Source organism: Leopardus geoffroyi, chromosome C1 (genome assembly GCF_018350155.1).
Source record: "Leopardus geoffroyi isolate Oge1 chromosome C1, O.geoffroyi_Oge1_pat1.0, whole genome shotgun sequence".
NCBI lineage: Eukaryota > Metazoa > Chordata > Mammalia > Carnivora > Felidae > Leopardus > Leopardus geoffroyi.
The window spans coordinates 216,630,346-216,649,404 of record NC_059328.1 but is presented as its reverse complement, the minus strand read 5'-3'; the positions used below and the strand labels follow the sequence as shown (position 1 = coordinate 216,649,404).

Here is a 19,059-nt window from a genome sequence, read left to right as displayed (position 1 = left end):
AGGACCTCTCAGAAGTGGGGGGGAAGTGTGTGGCCACACCATCCCCCCCATCCTCCCCAGACCACGCCTGGACTCGGGAACCCCCCGCCCCCTTGGTAGTAGTCAAGTCTGGGAAGACGGGAAGGGGCATGAAAGCTTCCTTGTGTCTGACTCATAACTAATGAGTTTTTCTTTTCTTTAGCGCAAAGGCTGATTCATCTGCGGAGACAAGAGCCTGCTCCTAGCTCCTCCCCGGGAACGAGGAGGCTGGCCTCGGAACAGACAACATCGTTGTACATGCACAGAATTACTTCCAGATTCTCGAGGCAAACTTGGGAACCTAGGCCCAGCCCACCGGCCACCCATGCAGACCCGCCTCACTCCTCGGGCTCCAGATTCACAGAATATTCATGTGGGGGCCTCTCTGCCAAGGCCCCGCCCCAGGAACATCGCAAAAGCAAAGCAACCGAGAAAACCCAAAGAACGCGAGCGTCTGTAGGGTCCCTGACTCAGGACCCCAGGGTGTGTGTGTGACACGCGGGGCTCCCCCGGTGGCCCCGACCTGAAGGTGCAGAGGGCAAGCTGTGGGCCCGGCCCCAGCCTGCGGGGGGACTGGGGCACCCAGACCGCTCTGGGTTCCTCCCCGGTGAGTTCTGTTTGTGCCTTCTTGGAGATGACTCATCTCCACATTTGATTTTGATTTCTGGAGTAAGAGTGTCGTGTTGATTGCATCAGATTTCCTCCGGGTTAAAAAGCAGGCACGAGTTTCAACCCGCCCTCGGTGATTTCGGTCCCCGGACCGTCAGCACAAACTGCATCCCGTGTGCCCACCTGGCTCACTCCCCACGCAACAGCGGCCTCCGGAGAAGCAAGGTAATTCGGAGACCCCCCCCCCTCCCCAGCTGACCTGTGTCCCCGTAAGCAACAGCCCGGAGCCCGACGCCCCGGGGCCCTGACCCCACGGGCCAGCTGTGGAGAAGCCGCCACGCGTCCCAGCATGCCTGTGGGGCCAGCGGGGGCCGTTGGGGACACCTGATTCCCACGGGGGTCACACTGAGGACACCGGAAGGTGGGAGCCCGGCAGTGACCCGGCGAGGCCAGGGCAAGCCTGTGTGCCTGCCAATATCTCGGTCACCTCTTTCCCTCTGAGGCAAACAGCCCTGCAGGAGGCCCACTCCTCCCAGCTTCCCAGCTCTCTGCCGTGTCCTGACCCCCGACCCGTCCGGGCTGGGCAACGACCCAAGTGGAAAACCAGCACGTGACCTGTGTCCCCTTTCCAGGCTCGCTCTCGGTTGGCACGGACGGCTCGGGCTCCAGTTACGAGAGGGGAGCGGCCGGCCCAGAGAAACCCGAACCTTCCACGCCACCTCGCACAGGCGGCTTCAGGGGTCTCCTCTCCGGGGCTCTGCCGCTCTGTGAACCTGCAGCATGAGACGGCACCTCGTTCTGGGGTTGCCAAGAGCATGGGTCCACTGGCGGGGGCCCCGGGGAATTAGCTTCCCTGACCCGTGTCGCGAGTGGGCCTCACTGAGGCTGGACGTCCGGGTTTTAGTTCAGGGCAGTGGCAGCAGGGGCCACTCGGGGCCCCCAGCACCTCCGTGAAAACCCACCGAGCGCCGGCTTCTAGAACCGGGCTCTGTGCTCAGCAGAAGGAAACGTGAGAGCAGACGTGTTCAAGGCACCCACGCCCGAGGCACTACTGGGAGACTAGAGCTTGGAGGAGGGGAGGTTCCGTGCGCTAGATGCCGGGCTGGGAAGGGACGGCAGATAAGGAAGCCCTTATCTGTTCCTCCAAAGCTCAAGAAGCACCTCCCAGGGCCCCACGCGTGGCAGGGGTCCCTCAGGTTGCGGGGTGTCCACCCGCGTCCCCACGTCTCACTCGATACTTCTGTTGTCCAAGGAGTGAGGGCCGGGCAAGCCGGCCTGTTTCTCCGGCCAGTGACAAAGGAGGACGCCCCGGATCTGGAGCGTCCCAGGGCTGGGCCTCCGCGGCCCAGCTTCCCCCTGCCCGGCCTCCTTCGGCCCGCGCCCTGCCGCCCAGGGTCCTGGGGTGAAAACCGCAGTCCCAGGCTCTTCTCCCCAGTCTGCCCACATGCTCCTTCCCATTTCCCGGACTCTCACCAGACACAGGAGCTGCTCCTCTCGTTTGCCTCCAAGGCACCCCTGAACTCACCGGGGGGCCTACTTTCTCCCCCATTAAAACCTGCCCATCTGAGAGGGACCCTCGGCCAACAGGGCCTTTGCCAATGGAATCCCATCTCCGTTCCGAGCTCTCCGTGTCCCCTCTGGGCACCGGCCGCTTTCAGCCTGAACATCACAGCTGTTATCATGCTCGTGACTTGGTCCCCTGACGACCACGCTCGTTTCCTTGCAAGCGGGGGACACGGTGCCTCGGATTCCCCGGCACTAAACACGCGGCTTGGCCCAAGCTGTGCGCGGTGTCACCTGCTGAATGGACAGATGTCTCACGCGACCAGTTCTTCAGCACCACGGGGCACCGAGGGCCGCCAAAAGGCACAAGCGGGTGGAGTCCCTCGTCCCTTCCCTCCACCGCTTATCATGTAGCTGGGACAGCAACACGCGTGACACATCAGGAGGAGAACGAGATGGGTCCTACCGCGTCTTCCCGGCACGCACGGGACCGGAGGCCCACAGACCTCTCGGTTCGCCCGTCATCCCGAGCACGTTATGGGGCTGGCCACGAATGGTGTCTCATTAGCCTGCTGCGGAAAACGGCTAGGAGTTCAAAGAATAACCCTCATGTGGCACTCGTCAAGTGCGGGGTTCGGGAGGTCTGGTGGTCTGCGATCTGCCACGCTGGGTCACATGGGAAGGCCGGGCCACCTTGTGACGGGCCTGGCGGCAGACGGGCTGTGAGGGAGGGTCTTGTGACCAGCCCAGATGAGAAATACTCACCACCCCTGGTCCCCAGCCAGTGGCCAGGAAGAACGAGAGTGGCCATCTCTGAAATGCAGTCATAGCGACGAGAAGAGAGGTCCGCTCACTGGCCTGGGGGCTGCTGGTCAGGGGACGGACGCCCGTCTGACACGGTCATCAAAAGGCAAAACAGCAGCACTAAAAGGGGTTGTGATTTCTAAATGTGGGTCATTGATTAACTGTCTTCCTTAAAAACAAGAAAAAAACAACTAAATTAACAGTTGTCTTTAGATCAACCCACTTTTTATAACAAGTGTATTTAAGGAAGTTATTTTATTTTATTTTTTTTAATTTTTTTTAATGTTTGTTTATTTTTTGAGACAGAGAGAGACAGAGCATGAACAGGGGGAGGGGCAGAGAGAGAGACGGAGACACAGAATCCGAAGCCGGCTCCAGGCTCCGAGCCATCAGCACAGAGTCTGACGCGGGGCTCCAACCCATGAGCCATGAGATCGTGCTCTGAGCTGAAGTTGTACGCTTAACCGACTGAGCCACCCAGGTGCCCCCTAACAAAATTCTTAAGCAGAAGCTCTGTAAGAACAATCATTTTTCTTTTTTTTTTTTTTTAATTTTGTTTAATGTTTATTTTTGAGAGAGAGAGAGAGAGAGAGAGTGAGCAGAGGAGGGGCAGAGAGAAAGGGAGAAAGGGAGACACAAAATCCAAAAGCAGGCTCCGAGCTGTCAGCACAGAGCCCGATGCGGGGCTCGAACTCATGGACCGTGAGAACATGACCTGAGCCGAAGTCAGACACTCAACCGACTGGCCACCGAGGCGCCCCTAAGGAAGTTATTTTAAAGGCAGCTTTCTGTTGCTTTGAAGAGGAAGCTAGTCGATCCTTTCAAAAAATATTCCTTGGATACGCGGATAACTTTTCCAGAATACATTAACTTGGAAACAGCGTTTTCAAGGTTCGTCTTCGATACCACTCTGGGAAACGAACACCTGGCCGGTGCCACTCTCTGTGCAGACAAGGAAGCTGAGGCTTATCTGGTTTTCACGGAGAGAGACTGCCCCTGAGGTTTGTTTCTGAGACCCCGATTAAAGTGCCAGATTCAGACAAGGAAGAGACGGGAGGCGGCTTCCTCGGTTCCACGCTGCCCCGACCCCACGGACCGCTCTCGTTCATGACACGCGCAGGCCATGTCTGAGGCTCAAGTTCAAGGCAGGAGTTTAACATCCTCAAGACATGGCAGGAGCCGCAGAAGCCAAAAGGGCCACGCGGATGAGCGACCGTGTTTGCAAAACCCCGCAGGCAGAGAGCAGGGCTGAGCCCGCGACACGGCACAGCTGAAAACCAGCCACAAAGGCGAGCGGATGCCAGACATACTGATCCACAGCCTCCCTCCTGGCCTTTCCGATTCAACGAACCTTGCAACGCGGGCTGCCTGATGGGAGCTGAGCGGGAGAAGGGAAAGTCAACACAGAAAGTTTCATGAATGGGCTGGCTAGCTCCGACCCGGCCAGCTGGGCCTTCTCCGTGGTTCCACAATCGGAGAACACCCTGACCCCGCTCCTCCTGGCGGGAGCCAGATTTTTGCTGCTATAAATGGCCCGGCGGCGGTGGTGACCATCTTTATAACTAATCTTCCTCAGCATTCTGGATTATCCTCTTAGGACGGCTTTCTAGCAAGAGTACGAAGCGTTGCCAAACACTTTCCTGGAAACAAACACTAAAGTTTAAATTCACATTCCTTTGGCCACGACGGTCAGAAATTTTCGAATATCTACTACTTCCTGCTTTCTGTTTTAAAAAAAATCATAGGCGCTTGCTTTTTTATTTTATTTAAGCTTATTTACTTATTTTGGGAGGGGAGGGGCTGAGAAAGGGAGAGAGAATCCCAAGCAGGCTTCAAGCTGTTGGTGCAGAGCCCTATTCGGGGCTCGATCCCATGAACGGTGAGATCATGACCTGGGCCGAAATCAAGAGCCAGCCGCTTAACCGACGGAGCCCCCCAGAGGCCCCCCTTATTTCCTGCTTTATGACTATTATTTCGTATCCTTTGCTCAATTACAGCCTAAAATTTCATCCTAGCCATTGCAAATGTCTTCCCCGCTTGGCTGCTTTGTACATGCACAAACCCATTTGCTAACTTGATAAAGTCTCAATTATGCAGCCACGTATCAATCTTTCCTTTGTGATTTTGCCTGGAAACACAGAAAGGCCTACCTTAATGAAAAACCTGATAAACATTCACATCTATTCTCCTTTATCTAAAAAAATGATTTGTACAGTGACATTAACGTACAAGAAATTTATTGTGCTGCTCGGTGAGGAACTTTACAAAATGCATTACCGAACGGCTAAGCAATCACTCCTATGTCAGTTCCCGATCAATTCATCCCCTGCTGATGGATGTGATGTCATCTCAGCGCACTCAGTGTGGGCGGACACCGGGGTTTGAATCCCATCTATTCTGTGCCGTCGGTCTGCAAATGTTTATAACAACATCAGCCTGTATTTACTACAGTAGTTGGGCCACATTTGCCTACCTGGAAGGTCCAGCAACTTTGTACTTCAAAGTCTCTTATCAGCAATTTTTACCTATTGTTTCTTCCCAATGAACGTTAAAATAATCTAATAAAATGTCTCCCCACCTCCTCATTCCCTCACAAAAGTAACCCCTCTGGGATTTTGTTGGCATGGCATCGGTAAGAATTGGCATCTTTATATATTTTATTTTCTTCTAGAAACATGGTGGGTCTCATTTATTTAAAAAATGAGTCCCAGGGGGCGCCTGGGTGGCTCAGTCGGTTGGGCGTCCGACTTTGGCTCAGGTCAGGATCTCCCCGTTTCGTGAGTTCAAGCCCCGCCTTGGGCTCTGTGCTGACAGCTGGGAGCTTGGAGCCTGCTTCCGATTCTGTGTCTCTTCCCTCTCTCTGCCCCTCCCCTGCTCACACTCTGTCTCTCCCGCTCTTAAAAATAAACAAACATAAACCAAAAAAAATTTTTTTAAATGAGTCCCAGGATGGCATAGAGCAAAGACTGGCAAACTCTTTCTGTAAAGGACAAAGAATAAATTAAACTTTGGGGACCACACATTCTTTGTCACAAATCCAGGCAATTCTGCCTCCGAAGTGTGTTGATCTGACCCTTCTCTCACTGCAGCAGCCCCCCACCTGGTCTCCCACGTCTCATTCTCTTCCCCTGACCCCTAAACACACACTTTCCTTAGAACAGCTGGAGGTCTCTCAACAAATTAAGTCTCTCCAGTGGCATTTCCCTGCACTTAGATTAAATCTAGCAGACTTATCAGGGCTCCGCGATCTGGCCCCACCCAGCCTTCCTTGACCTTCTTTCCTTCTTGGTACTTTTCCTGTTTCAAATGCAAATCATCTCTGCCCCAGGACCTTGGCACTGACAGTCCCTTTGGCGGGCAATCTCCGTCCCCCCGAACTTCACTTTGCTGACGGCTGTTGTCACTCAGGTCTTGCTCACTGCTTCAGAAGGTCCCCATGTAACCACTCACCACCTCAGCCACACTCACCCCGACCTCTCTGTGCCCGACTGTCCTCGCCTGCCCGAGGAAGGCAAAGCGGTATTGAGAGCTCCCACGACAGGTGATGCCCTTACGCGGTGCACAGGGCCTGAGGCACAGGAAACAGTCTGCAGAGGTCAGAGGTGAGGCTGTTATCGGGACCCAGCGCCCATACAAGCCCTGTACTTTCCATCAACAAGCGCTCGGAGTCCCCGCGAAATATCCTTTTTTTTCCTTGCTATTGTCCAACTGCACCACCGTGGTCCAGAGCCCTACCGTTTGCTGTGGCGAAGAATTACACCAAGGTGGGTTCACGGGTGCCTCATCAAATGACCTCTGGTACCTGCAGATAGGACTTCACTGCAAATAGGATCTTGGTGGATGATCCGGTGCAGACGAAGTGACTGGGACGACCCTCGTGCACTATGACTGGGGTCCTTATAAAGGGGAGTATTGGGCACAGAGGAGAGGCAGTGGGAGGACACGCGAAGCTGGCTGGCCACAGGAGAAGCCTCTCACGGCGTCTGCCTCACGGCCTCAGAGGGAGACAACGCTGCGGACCCCGTGATCTCGGCCGTCTGGCCTCTGGAACCCCGAGTGTGAACTTGTCGCTTTCAGCCGCCCAGTCTGCGGTACTTTGTTACGGCGGCCCCAGGAAAATACACGCCTGTCCCAGCGTACTCCCCCTGTGTCTCCCCTCTCCGTCACATCTAATACGACCGGAACGCCAGGAAGCAAACGAGAGTCAAGGTCCTAAAACAGAGAGTCACGGACTCAACTGAAACATGTGACCTTGCCTCCACACTTCCAGAACATTCCATCCCCGGGTCCCCAGCGACCAGGGCACCGCTGATGAGTGCTCACCTCAGGCTCCTGAAGGAGGAGTTGGGGGTCGGCAGGCAAAGGGCAACTGTGGACTTGTACCTCCTAAGTGTTATTGGAAAAGTCTGGCCAAGTCACTGCAGCAGCCTTTCGAAGGCATTTTTTTTTTAATGTTTATTTACTTCTGAGACAGAGAGAGCGAGAGAGCGAGAGAGAGAACCCGAAGCAGGCTCCAGGCTCAGAGCTGTCAGCACAGAGCCCGGCGCAGGGCTCGAACTCACAAACCGTGAGATCCTGACTGTGAGTCGGTTAAGCCCAAGTCGGACGCTTAACTGACCGAGCCCCCCATTCGTACGCTTGGCCTGGGCCTCCAGCCCCACAGCCGGCCCCGCTCCGAATCCCCGCTCTGTCCTCGGCCGTGGTCTCCTCACCTGATGCTCAGTAAACCATTAAATTATCGCCCGCGTCTTCCTCCTCCAACCCTCGGACTGCAGTGGGGACTGAACTTAGGGGAGGTGGCACAGAAAACACGGGGCTCGAGGGTCGATCTGAGCGTGAGCACCAGCTCGAGCTGTGTGCTCTTGGCCGAGTTACTGAACCTCTCTGAGCCTCCGGCACCTGCAGGAGGACAGCAAAACCTGCCCTGCCAGGTGGGCCCACAGCGGGCACTCGAGGTCTATCGTTCCCCGCCGTGTTCCCTGGGGAACAGACACAAATGGGAACGGCACTGGTGTCCCCACACAGCTCCGTACCAGGGACTCGATTTCGCGGTGTCCCACAAGCCACAAATTGTCTGCATTTCCTCTTGGCAACGTCATCATCTATTCAAAACCAAGGTCCCCACTTTCTCACCTTTGAGGACCTTCTCCCGCCCCCACTTTCTCAGTGATGTCACTGCTCCAAGCTTGAAACTCTCAGCTGCATGGTGCCTTCGCCTCCTTTCTATGAAACAGGGATAACACCATCCACCTCCGCAAAGCGTGCGGATGAAATGTGCTGATACGTAAGTGCCGGCTCCCCAGGTCGGGGTCCCCAGCCTCGGGATGTGAACATCCTGGACGGGATCGTGCTTTGTCAGGCACCCGGGAGGACGTTCAGCTGTACCCCTGGCGTCTCCCCACTAGCAGCCAGGAGCGTCCCCACTCCAGACCGCCCAAAATGTTTCCGGCCACTGCCAAACGTCCCCGGTGGCGAGAGCACCCGTTTTGAGAACCGCTATCCTCCGCGAGGGCTATGATTAATGTTATTTTTCCTTTCGATCGGAGCCACTGGCCAGCGTGATCCCCTCTCTGTCTCCTTTCTTTTCTGTCCACAGCCTCCAGCTGGTACGGCCCTCACGCGCCTGAGCCCCAAAGCGGTCCCCGTCACCGCTGCTCGACCCTGGACGTGCCGCTGACAAGCACCCGTGCAGGCTTTCAAATACTTCCCAATCCAGAGATCTGCCAAGGCTCTCACGTAACCGCGACGCACAGACAGGACAGAGAATCGCCGAGCACCCACGCGCCCACCCACCGAGGGGTCGCGCCCCGACACAGGACCAGCCTCAAGTGCAAATGATGGGCTGAGGTGCCCCCCACCTGGCCTCCTCGAGACCCAAACAAACGCTACCGGGTAAGGACGTGGCCCTTCCCCGACACCCTTGAAATCCCTGCCCCCGTCTCTGTGGCCTCATTATTTGGGAAAAAATCCTCATTTGTTCTGCCCCCAAGATAACCTCTGCTCACCCACCCCCGCTATCTCCCGCCCAGCCTCTCCCCTGTGGCAGCCCTCATGTGTGATGCTGGGGTCAGCCCACCCTCTGACCGGCTAAAAGTATCCCCCCTGTTGAAAACCCAATGCGGCCCGCTCAGCCAAGGCTGTTTCCCTTGCATGGAAGGTTCTCCCTGCCTGCTGCTGGCCAAACCCTTCAACCGATGCTCCCGAAACCGCTCTGCCATCACCGAGTCCCCCGCTCCAACTCCCAGCACAAAGGCGCCCCGAAGCAGCAGCCCTTTCTGGGTGCCACACACAGGTCCCGAGTCAACACGCCCCCCACACTAAACTCTTGGAGGCGAAGTTCGTTTGCAGACGTGCACGAGGCACACACAACAGGGCTCTTGGGGTCACCGGTCCCCCAACGGGTGCAGACTCCGAATGCCCAGGTGATGGGAGCTCTGCCAATGGATGGGCAACTCTGTCTTAAAGAACGCTTCGAGGAGCGCCTGGGTGGCTCAGTCGGTTGAGCGTCCGACTTCGGCTCAGGTCACGACCTCACAGTTCGTGGGTTCGAGCCCCGCATCGGGCTCTGTGCTGACGGCTCAGAGCCTGGAGCCTGCTTTGGATTCTGTGTCTCCCCCTTTCTCTGCCCCTCCCCTGCTCATGCTCTGTCCCTCTCTCTCTCTCTCTCAAAAATAAACAAACATTAAAAAAAAAGAGAGAGAGAACACTTTGACCTTGAGAAGATCCGTGTGTGTCCTAAGAGAAAAGTGGGGCAGAGCGGGGACCCCTGGGATGGTCTCCTGGTGTGGTTACGGTGCAGATAAACCTGTGGTCCGATCGAGCCCAGCTCCGCTGTGGGGGGGCCGGGGTCTGAACCGAACCAACCACATAAACGCACAGTCGAGCGCTTGGGAACAGTCACTGTGCATCGTGAGGCCCGGAGGGCACAGCGTTCCATCTTCAGAAGCAGAGCCCATCCTTTGGGTCTTGGCAGAAGCCCAAGGCAAGGGCGAGGGGACTACGCAGTAGCTCTACTTGTAGGTGGAAAAGGGGGCCGGGCAGGCGTCCGCAGGAGGAGCCGGGTCCCACCCATCTGCCCACCGGCCGGCTGCCCCCCCCCCCCCCCCCCCCCCCCCCCCCCCGCTCCAGGCGGTCGAATCCCTCGAGATCCATCCGGCCGGAAGTGTCAGTCACATCCACCCACCGCTTTGGGACACTTCCCGTGTGCCAGACACGGCAATCGTACCCCTGGGCCCACGTGCCCGGGAGAAAAGAAGCCTCTGTCCGTGGAGGGGGCCTGCCTGACGATGTTTGCGGGGGTTTTATCCCTAACGGCCCCACGCTGGAAACAGCCCCGTGTCCACCAACTGGAAACGCTCACATGTGACAACACAGAGGAAGCCCACGGGAATTATGGCCAAGAAAAAGCCCAACACAAGAGAGCACACACCATGTGACCCACAAGCACGGTGGAAATGGACTCTGGGAACCAGAATACTGGTCGAGGGGAGACGGCGGGATCGGCAGGGAAGAAGGGCCCGGAGAAGGTTCTCCGGCGACGGGAGGGTGGCCACGCGGGTGGAAGGGTGCGTGAAAGCTCACGTGCTCGGGACCAGTGCACGACGTGTGCAGATACAGTAACAGCACGCCTCGCTCGGCGTACAATGAAGCAACCAGAAGAGAAACGCAGAGCTGCTGACCCAAGTCAGAGAGCTCATCAGTCCCGCAGAGCTGAGAACCCAGGGCTCCGGGTCCCAGCCTGGGGTGCTCTCAGAGGGACAGAACATCCACCGTGGCGCCTCCAATGACGGGAGGGCTTCCCTGCAGTAGACAGAACCCTCTGGTATCAGCTAGAACCATCTGCAGCCGATGCCCCAACCTGGCCTCCACTTGCCCACATTCGCCAAGGGGAGCGGGGGACGGGCTTTCCTCCTAGTCAAGGTTGAGGGGTGAAGGCTTCAGAGCCCCGGGCAAGGGCTTACGTGGCCGGCACTGTTACCGGCCCCCTCACCCACAGGACACATTCCCTGAGCCCCACGGCCCGCACCATCCAGCGCCTCCCCGCTCGCGAGGCTGGGACAAGGCGGATGGGTCTGTTTCCTACGGCCGCTGGAATCAGTCGCCACGAACCGGGCGGCTTCAGTCAAAGGAACTGCTCTGTCCCCTCTGTCAATCCTGGTCTCTCCTCGACTCTGGGCGCTCTGATCTCAGCTTCCACACCACAGTCTTCACACAGCTGCCTTCTAAGGACACAAGTCACGGGATCAGGGCCCACTCGACTGTGGCGTGACCTCCAGTTTTTGTTTTTTTTTTTTTTAAGTTTATTTATTTATTTTGAGAGAGAGAGAGAGGGAGTGCGTGCACTTGTGAGTAGGGAAGGGGCAGAGAGAGGGAGAGAGAGAATCCCAAGCAGGCTCCTCGCCCATCAGCACAGAGCCCGCTGTGGGGCTCGACCTCATGAGCCACGAGATCGGGATCTGGGCCAAAATCAAGAGTCAGGAGGTTAACTGACCGAGCCACCCAGGCGCCCCAGACATGACCTCATCTTAACGGAACCGATTACATCTACAAAGACCCTGTTTCCAACTACGTTCACATTTCGTGGCTCCGGGTGGACACAGCTTTTGAGCGAGGCCACCGCACCTGGCACATCAACGGACACGGTGAGAGACAGGGCCTGGGGCTGGCTCCTGCCAGGGCAGCCTGGTGCGCACCTGGGCCCGGCGGGCCGGGCAGGTAACAGAGGAAAACGGTGCGTGGCTTGGGACGAGGCCAGGCCTCGTGGGCACAGGGGTCACCGGTAAAAGCAAGAGCCCACTTTCCTGGTGACGTGGGCCACCCGCCCCACTCAGATACGAGAGGCGCAAAGTCATCTCGGAGGGACTGGAGGACACACAGGTTCGAGAAGACAACACAAGGTGCACTTGACAGGCTAACTCTGGCTTCTCCCTCAGGCCCCACGAGAAGAATTTCACGGAGCCCCTAACCGGCACCTTTCTCAACCGGCGCACGCAGGGCCCGTTCTGGTGACCTGCCCAGCAAACCGGGTCACCGGCTCTGGTCCTCAAGCCCTGAACTGTGCTGTGATGCAGAGGGGGCGCCGTGGGAGCGGGGCGCTCCGTCCCCAGTTCCTGTCCTTGCTGTCTCCTCCGGCCCGCTGTCCCTCGGGGTGCTCCGCGAGCCCGTGCAGGGCAGAAAGGAAGCTGCCAGGAGGCTCTAGACCCCTTACACCAGCAAGCTCCTCTGGGCGCCAACGCCAACATCTGCAGTCACCAGCCCCGGCGCCCCAGGCACCATGGGACCTAATCACTTGACCACGACTGATTTTAAATGAGCGCCTCTCCACTGGGCTGCAAACTCCGGGTCGGCGAGGACGGTGTCCTCCAGCAGGCAGCCCCATAGCGCCCCGCACAGAGTGACAGCCGCTCAGCAAAGACCTGAGCCAGTGAACGGCCCGCGGGTTGTCCCAACCTCACCGTTTAGGGATGTGGCTGCCTCTCCAAAGCCAGACTTCCTAGGTTCGCGGCCTTCCTGCGGCCCGTCTAGCACAGGCTGCTGTTCTGAAAACGACGAGGGTCGTCAGAAGGGGGGGGTCTTCCTTAATTTCAGTCAACTACAGAGATGCATCGGCCACACGCCACGTCAGCTGCTACAAGAACAGAGAGAAGTAAGCCTGTTCCTGCTGAGCCGGCCCGCAGAAAGGCCGAAGGCACAGAACTCCAACAGAAACCATAACACAGGCAATCCAGACAACCACACCCACCGCTGTCAGCTAAATGCACCCCCTCCCCCGACCCTGCCGCGAAAGATCCATTAGATCCTGACCCCCGGCGTCTGTGAACTTGGTATTTGGAAACAGGGTGCGCGCAGATGCGATCAGGTTGAAGTAAAGTTAGACTGGATTAGGGTGGGCCCTAAACCCAATCACAGGTGTCCCTCCGAGAGGAGGAAGATCGGGACAGAGACACCCAGACAGACACAGAGGGACGAAGGCCACGTGGAGACAGAGATCCGAGAGATGCGGCCACCCGCCGAAGACCATCAAGACGGCGGGTCCCCCGTCGAGACTTCCCAGACGCCGGGAAGAGGCAAGGGTGGGCTCTTCCAGAAGAAACGTGGTCCTGCAGGTCTCCGGATTTCACACCTGCAGCCTCCTGGCTGTGGGAACTCGTTCCCGTGGTTTTGAGCCACGCGGTTTGTGGACGCGAGCACGGACAGCGCCTGTGGGACACTGAGTGACTGGCAGGCTCTGTCGTAGGCGCCTTCCGCGCACCTGTTCCCGAGACAGACGATCACTGCCTCCACCGTACAGTCGAGAAACTGAGATTCGGAGAAGTGACAGAACTGGTCCAAGGTCTCCCCGCTCCCAAGCGTCAGGGCGAGGGGCTCCAGGACCTCCAGCAGACCTGCCTGCCCTCCCCCCCGAGGCTGGGGTGAGCCTCGCCACAGCCAGGCCGCCCCGAGCAACGGGGCCGCCTCGTCTCTGCTGATCCCCAAGCTCACGTCTCTATGGCAGCCATCTGCCTCCCACACCCACTCAGGACGGCGACACGCTGGCCTCGCCTCCCCCCCGCACCCCTGCATCCCTATCCCGGCAAAGGGCACCACTCAGAATCACCCGTCCTAGACGCCCCCTTCCCCAACCAGTTAGCACAGAAAACCGCTTCTGGAAAACAGGATTTCTCGACCCCGGGGCGACTGCCATCTGGGGCCTGGTCGTTTCTTGCCGTGGGGCTGCGGAACAGCATCGTGGAGAGGCGGGCAGCATCCCAGCCTCTACCCACTGGATGCCAGTAGCACTCCCAGCCCCAGCTGCGGCCACCGGTCATGTCCCCAGACACTGCCCAATGTCCCCGGGACAGCACTGCCACGAAGGGCCAGGCGGGGAGTTTCGCAGGCTCTGTGGGCCTCTACTGTGACCCCTCAGCTCCGCCTCCGAAGGCCCAAGACAGCACAGATGACGAACGGGTGGGCGAGGCTGGCTTCCAATAAACGTCTCCAAGGCAGGTTCGATTAGTAGAGATGATGAAACAGATCTGGAGAAGCAACGCGCCCCAGGACACACAGGTGCTGTGTGATGCCCCCAACCTTCACCTTCACCGTGATGCTACACAAGCCCTCCCCTATTACCTCCTGGTCTCTGCCCTCCTCTGGGTCCCCGGGTACAGCCACAGGACGGAGGGGTGGCCCTGGAGGCCTGTGGCAGCACTCCTCTCAGTGGTCTGGACGCTGGTGGAGCAGGAATCTCCCCGGCTGGTGGCCCCAGGGGGCAAGTGAGGTGAGCTCGGCGTGCGGGGACCGCCGGTGCTGAGAATCCTAGAGGACCGGCTGCCTCCGCCCCACCGGCTCCTTTCTGGAAAGTTTTTGTATCACCCTTAAAGATGCATTAGAAATAAAAGGGAATATGCTCTGTTTCCCATAGCAGTGCTATCCCGCGGATTTCTGACTGATCTATTCTTTACTAAGACCCAGGAATATTAGGTAGGATACCGCCCAAAGCAGCAAGTAGCCCTTCAGAGATTTCCTCGGCCGCACCCATCTCCAAAGGGAGGGGGCGGGAGGGGATGGGAGGGGAGGGGAGGGGAAAGGAAGGGAGGGGAAGGAAGGGAGACAGAAAGGAGGAGGAGGGAAAAGCCTGGTTGGGGTTGGCTCGAAGCAGGAAGAGACAAAGGAGGCGAAGTCCAAGGCCCCACCGCCCACCTGCTGTCCAGCTTCCCGTCTGCACCTGCTCTGTGGGCGGGAAGGGTCGGTGCCCAGCCTACGCCCCGGTAGGGAGAGGGCAGCATCCTCGGGCGTCCTCCACCACAGCCAGCCCAGGACAGGATTAGTTAGTAGCTGGAGCCAGGGGGCCAGAGCTGGACAGCTGCAGGGGCACCCCCACCGTCAGGGGCGCGGGGACACGACCTCGGGACGCCCAGGGCGGTCGCTTAACATCCGGTTGTCGGGAAAGGCTCAGTAAACATCTGCCTCTTCTTATTTTTTAAACCTTTTAAAAACTTTTATTTATTTAAGTCATCTCTACACCCAATGTGGGGCTCGAATTCACGACGCTGAGATGGAGTCGCTTCCTCACCCGATCGAACCAGGGGGCGCCCCTGCCTCTGCTTCTCGTCTGATGGGCCCTCCGACCGGGGGAGACAGGCAGCGACCAACCAGGTCAGTCGGGGTCTGAGAAGGGCAGGTTCCCGGGCCCTGCCCTGGCGTTTCACTGGGTGGGAACAGGCTGAGCTGTCACTCGAGAGTCCTGACAGGAAGGGGACGGTGTGCTCAGATCAGCATCCTTCGAAGGGACTTTCATAAAGAGGCAATTAAGTCAAGCCCTGGTTCTTGGGACTGGCACGGGGGCAGGCTGGGGGAGCTGGAGCCCAAAGCGAGCGGTCTCTCTCCAAGAGCTGGGAGCAGAGAAGAGAGCCCGTAGAATTTAGTTAGACCATCAAAATCGAAACGAGCCTCAGCGTTACATGCAATCACCAAGAGGAAGAAACAGCCCAAGTGTCCACGGACGGAAGAAGCCGACAAGACACGGTCCAGCCACACAATGGACGTTACTCTCCACAAAAGAGAGGAAATCCTGACACATGCCCCAACACGGATGACCCCCGAGAACACTCTGGCAAAGGGAAGAAGATGGTCACAAAAAGTCACACATCGTGGGGCTCCAGGCAGGCACATATCCACAGAGACGGAGAGCAGGTTTGCGGTTTCCAGCGCTGGGGCCACGGAGGGAGGTCGAGTGGCTGCTCACAGGTGTCTTTCTGGGTAAAATGTTTTGGAACTAGACAGAGGTGGTGGTTGCACCACTTCGTGACTATGCCGAATATCGCTCAATTGGGACGCTTTCAAAATGTGCCCGTCAGGAACCCATTAAGGGGCTAAAATGTTGTGTCTGTGCTGGGCCAACGGTCCGAAAAGACGCCTTCGCTGAGAAGCGTGTACACACAGAGGCTTCTGTCAGTTACAACCAGGAAGAAACCACGACAGGACAAAAGGAACTTACGTGCAGTCAGGAGAAAGGAAAGGAAAACTCGGGGGGGAAAGCAGGCGCAGGAAGAAGCCGCGAACAGGCGGGATGGAGGCAGTAGTGGCCAGAGGTGCTGACAGAGAACCCGGGAGCACGGGGGTCCCGCTGCGGCCGCACACCCCGAACAGAGACAGGTGTGGGGCCAGCTCGGGTGTTTTTTGGGGCTCTCAAGACCCTACTCCGGCTCACCAAGCAAAAGCGGGAACACACGGGGGTGCCCATGGTCCAGCTGAGGGAGGCCAGGGCTGGGCCCTGGAGCCACTCGGACGCGGACACGCAACGTCCCCCAGCCTCCAGCCCCTGTCACCGTCCCTGCGGGACCAGCTCTATCCACAGATGCGCTTCTGTACGAGGTGGGAGCGCAGTCGTGAAGGCACCACGCTCGCTAACTGCAGCTCCTCATTCCCATTTTACAGATGAGCAAATTAAGGCACAACGGCGGGTCAGTCACTGGGGCCACACAGCTGTTAGTCACCCAGACAGGTTCTCTCCAGGGTCTGGACCGCAGCCCTGCAGAACCACACTGGTCAACCAACCGGTTGCACACTTCTTCTCCCAACCGGTAAAGCAACACACAGCGGCTGCACCCCCCCCCCCCCCCCCCCCGAGCCAGGATGCGCTCACCAAAGCGTCTGCTCCCCTCACACCAAATCCATGAACCAGGAGCCTGGCCTCCGTGGCCTGGGTCTGTAGGATGGAAGTCCCCCCCTGAGTCTGGACTCTGGGGCCAGCAGAGACTCTCTGGGTCATGCTGGTCCAGCCTCGCCGGAGGACTGCAAAGTGGGGGTGCTGCCTTCTGCCTCCCGGCCACCCCCCGTCCACAGGGCCCCTCGACGGGCCTCACGCACTCATTCAGATTCACTCAGACGCCCACTCCCGTGTGGTGCCCTGAAGAAATTTCCACAGAAACTTGGCATCCCAAGGTGGGCAAACTATTTTCTGGTGACTTATATGCAACTCTGCCCCCTGATCAATCTTCACGCCCTGGCAGATGGGGGCCTGGTTCTCATTAAATCCCTCTGAAATCAAGAAATCCAAGCCAGATAGGAATCTGGTGAGCACTGTTCCCGGCAGGCCCATCCAGGAGCCCCTGGACTCCGCTAGAGTCGGGCGACTTCTCCAGATGGACAATTCCAGAACCCTGCTTTTAGCCTTCCACCACGGGACCCCAGATCTCATTATGGGGACCCTGGGTGATGGTGCTGAGGTTGGAAGGTTCTGTCTGACCTCACTTTAATCCCCGTTCAGTTTCCAGAGGCACAAATCTCCCTCATCTGTATGACGAGGCTAGTAGTTAATATGTGGCTCGCTCTACCTCTCCCTGCGGAGATCTAGAACAAATCTAAGACAGCTTTGCAAACTGTAAAGTGCTGCGTGAAATTTAAATACGAAACAAAGCTACAGAAGAGATCTTCAAACACTATACAAGTAACATTTCTCTCCCTGAAGCTTCCTCTTTGCCCGATCTGACTTTGGCCCCAGGACTTCCTGTACCATTCATTAAAAAGAAACAGCCTCCTTTGAAAGCCACAATTCATTAATTCCTCTTCTAACGCCGCTTCAAGACCTCAACGCCGTGGAACCTAAACAATTCGGGAGGACCCACGGATGGCCTGCTGGTAATGTGGATGCCCCCCCTTGATCTGGACGCTGGGTTTCCGTTAGCCACCTGCACGGCGCCTTTGCTCTTTGTGTGTTGTTTTTTTGAAAATCCAAAGCATTTTCATAAGCCAAGTCTTCCCCATTCTGTAACTGAGCAAATAATATCTGCATTGAACAAAAAGCAAAAGAAACAAAGGGAAGGTAAGGAAAGAAGAGATTTAACCGGTTTCTGTCCAGTTCCACATTGGTTTCCGCTCAGTACTCCAGCCAAGGAGAGAGATTGGGTGCCTCGGTGGGACCCGACCCCCGCTTAATTTATCTCCAATTTATCTGATCTCCAAGCCTGTCGTGGGCTTCCTTCCAAGTCCAGAACTGTTGCCTTTTTGAGGGTGCAAATCCTTTGAGAAACCCGGTAAGGGCTTACAGGCTTTCTCTTCAGAAAACCACCTGTCCCTGTAAAGTTCTGCCACAGACTCTCTAGAAGGACCACGCTTGGAGGCCGTGGGCCCCAGGTGAAACACATCTGCTCTCTTCTGATAAACATGATGTTCGAGAGAACAAGGAGCAACCCAGAGGGTGGTGGACACTGTCAGAGGCCAGCCTAGGCCAACCTAAAGCATCCCTCGGTGACACTTAATTTCAAGGACAACTGAAGGAGGCTGCACATTCCAGCTCCTACAGGGAACAGAGTGTAAACAGGATTTCCAGAAAAGGACAGGAACAAGGATCAAGTTGTGTTTACTGAGCACAGAGTCCAGGGAGGCCTGGGGGGTGGACGGGGGGCATGGGGGACGGGGGTCCGTGTTCACAAGGAGCCAAGGTGACAGGCACACCACACAGTGTAGAACACGACAGACCCTCACCCGGGCGGACCCCTGACCTGTTGGGATAGCAGACGGCCAGGTGGTCAAGGGAAGACACCGTGACCTTGGGAAAACGCTGAGCTTGGACAGACGCCGGCTTTTTTTTAAGTTTCTGTTTCCTCTCCTGTCAAATGCAAGGCTTGGCCCCAGGGCCTTTTAAGTCCCTTCCTACTCTCGACAGAGCGGGAAAGCAGGTCCCGGGAGCATCACAGGTAGAGCTCCAGGACATGCGTCTGTCTGCCCGACGACAGCCTACAAAACACCGCCAGAGTGTGCCAGGAAGGTCCAGGCTGGCCCCTCTGCCCAGCCGTCCCGCAGGCCAGCTGCTCGCTTCTTGGAAAGAGGGGCCCCAAGTCATTCACTCTGGCCAGTGGGGCATGTTAATCCCTCTTCTGACCTTTGGGACCCTCGGGACAGCCCGAGGTGGGGAGGGCGACGTGCCTGATGGGCAGCGTGGACCGAAATGTCAGGGGAGGGCCGCCCCCTTGACCACATTAACTGCATGTTCGGAGGAGCCACATGGCGGATGCTCGGTCCCTCAATAAAGACGCGAGAAAAGGAAGGCCCAGAGGGGCTAAAGGGCTAGTCCAAAATGATGGGGTGGTGCCAGGTCCCGAAGGAAGGAAGCGGAGGGAAGGGGGAGGCGACAGGGAAGGAGGG

At 57.5% G+C, this 19,059-nt stretch overlaps 1 protein-coding gene across 9 annotated transcripts in view; it reads right to left on the bottom strand.

Annotated features, from left to right (window-relative positions):
* The window catches only part of SH3BP4 (SH3 domain binding protein 4), an 86,668-nt gene that overhangs the window by 24,456 nt on the left and 43,153 nt on the right, over positions 1-19,059 (bottom strand). Inside the window, exon 1 of one of the 9 annotated variants that reach the window (XM_045481811.1) lies at positions 14,044-14,313. The exons of 7 other annotated variants lie outside the window; for them this stretch is intronic. The gene's annotated coding sequence lies outside the window, so the exon portion shown is untranslated. Of the gene's footprint in view, positions 1-12,389; positions 12,639-14,043; positions 14,314-19,059 lie in introns of those variants that run through there. One more of the 9 variants, XM_045481812.1, reaches the window with a different exon arrangement.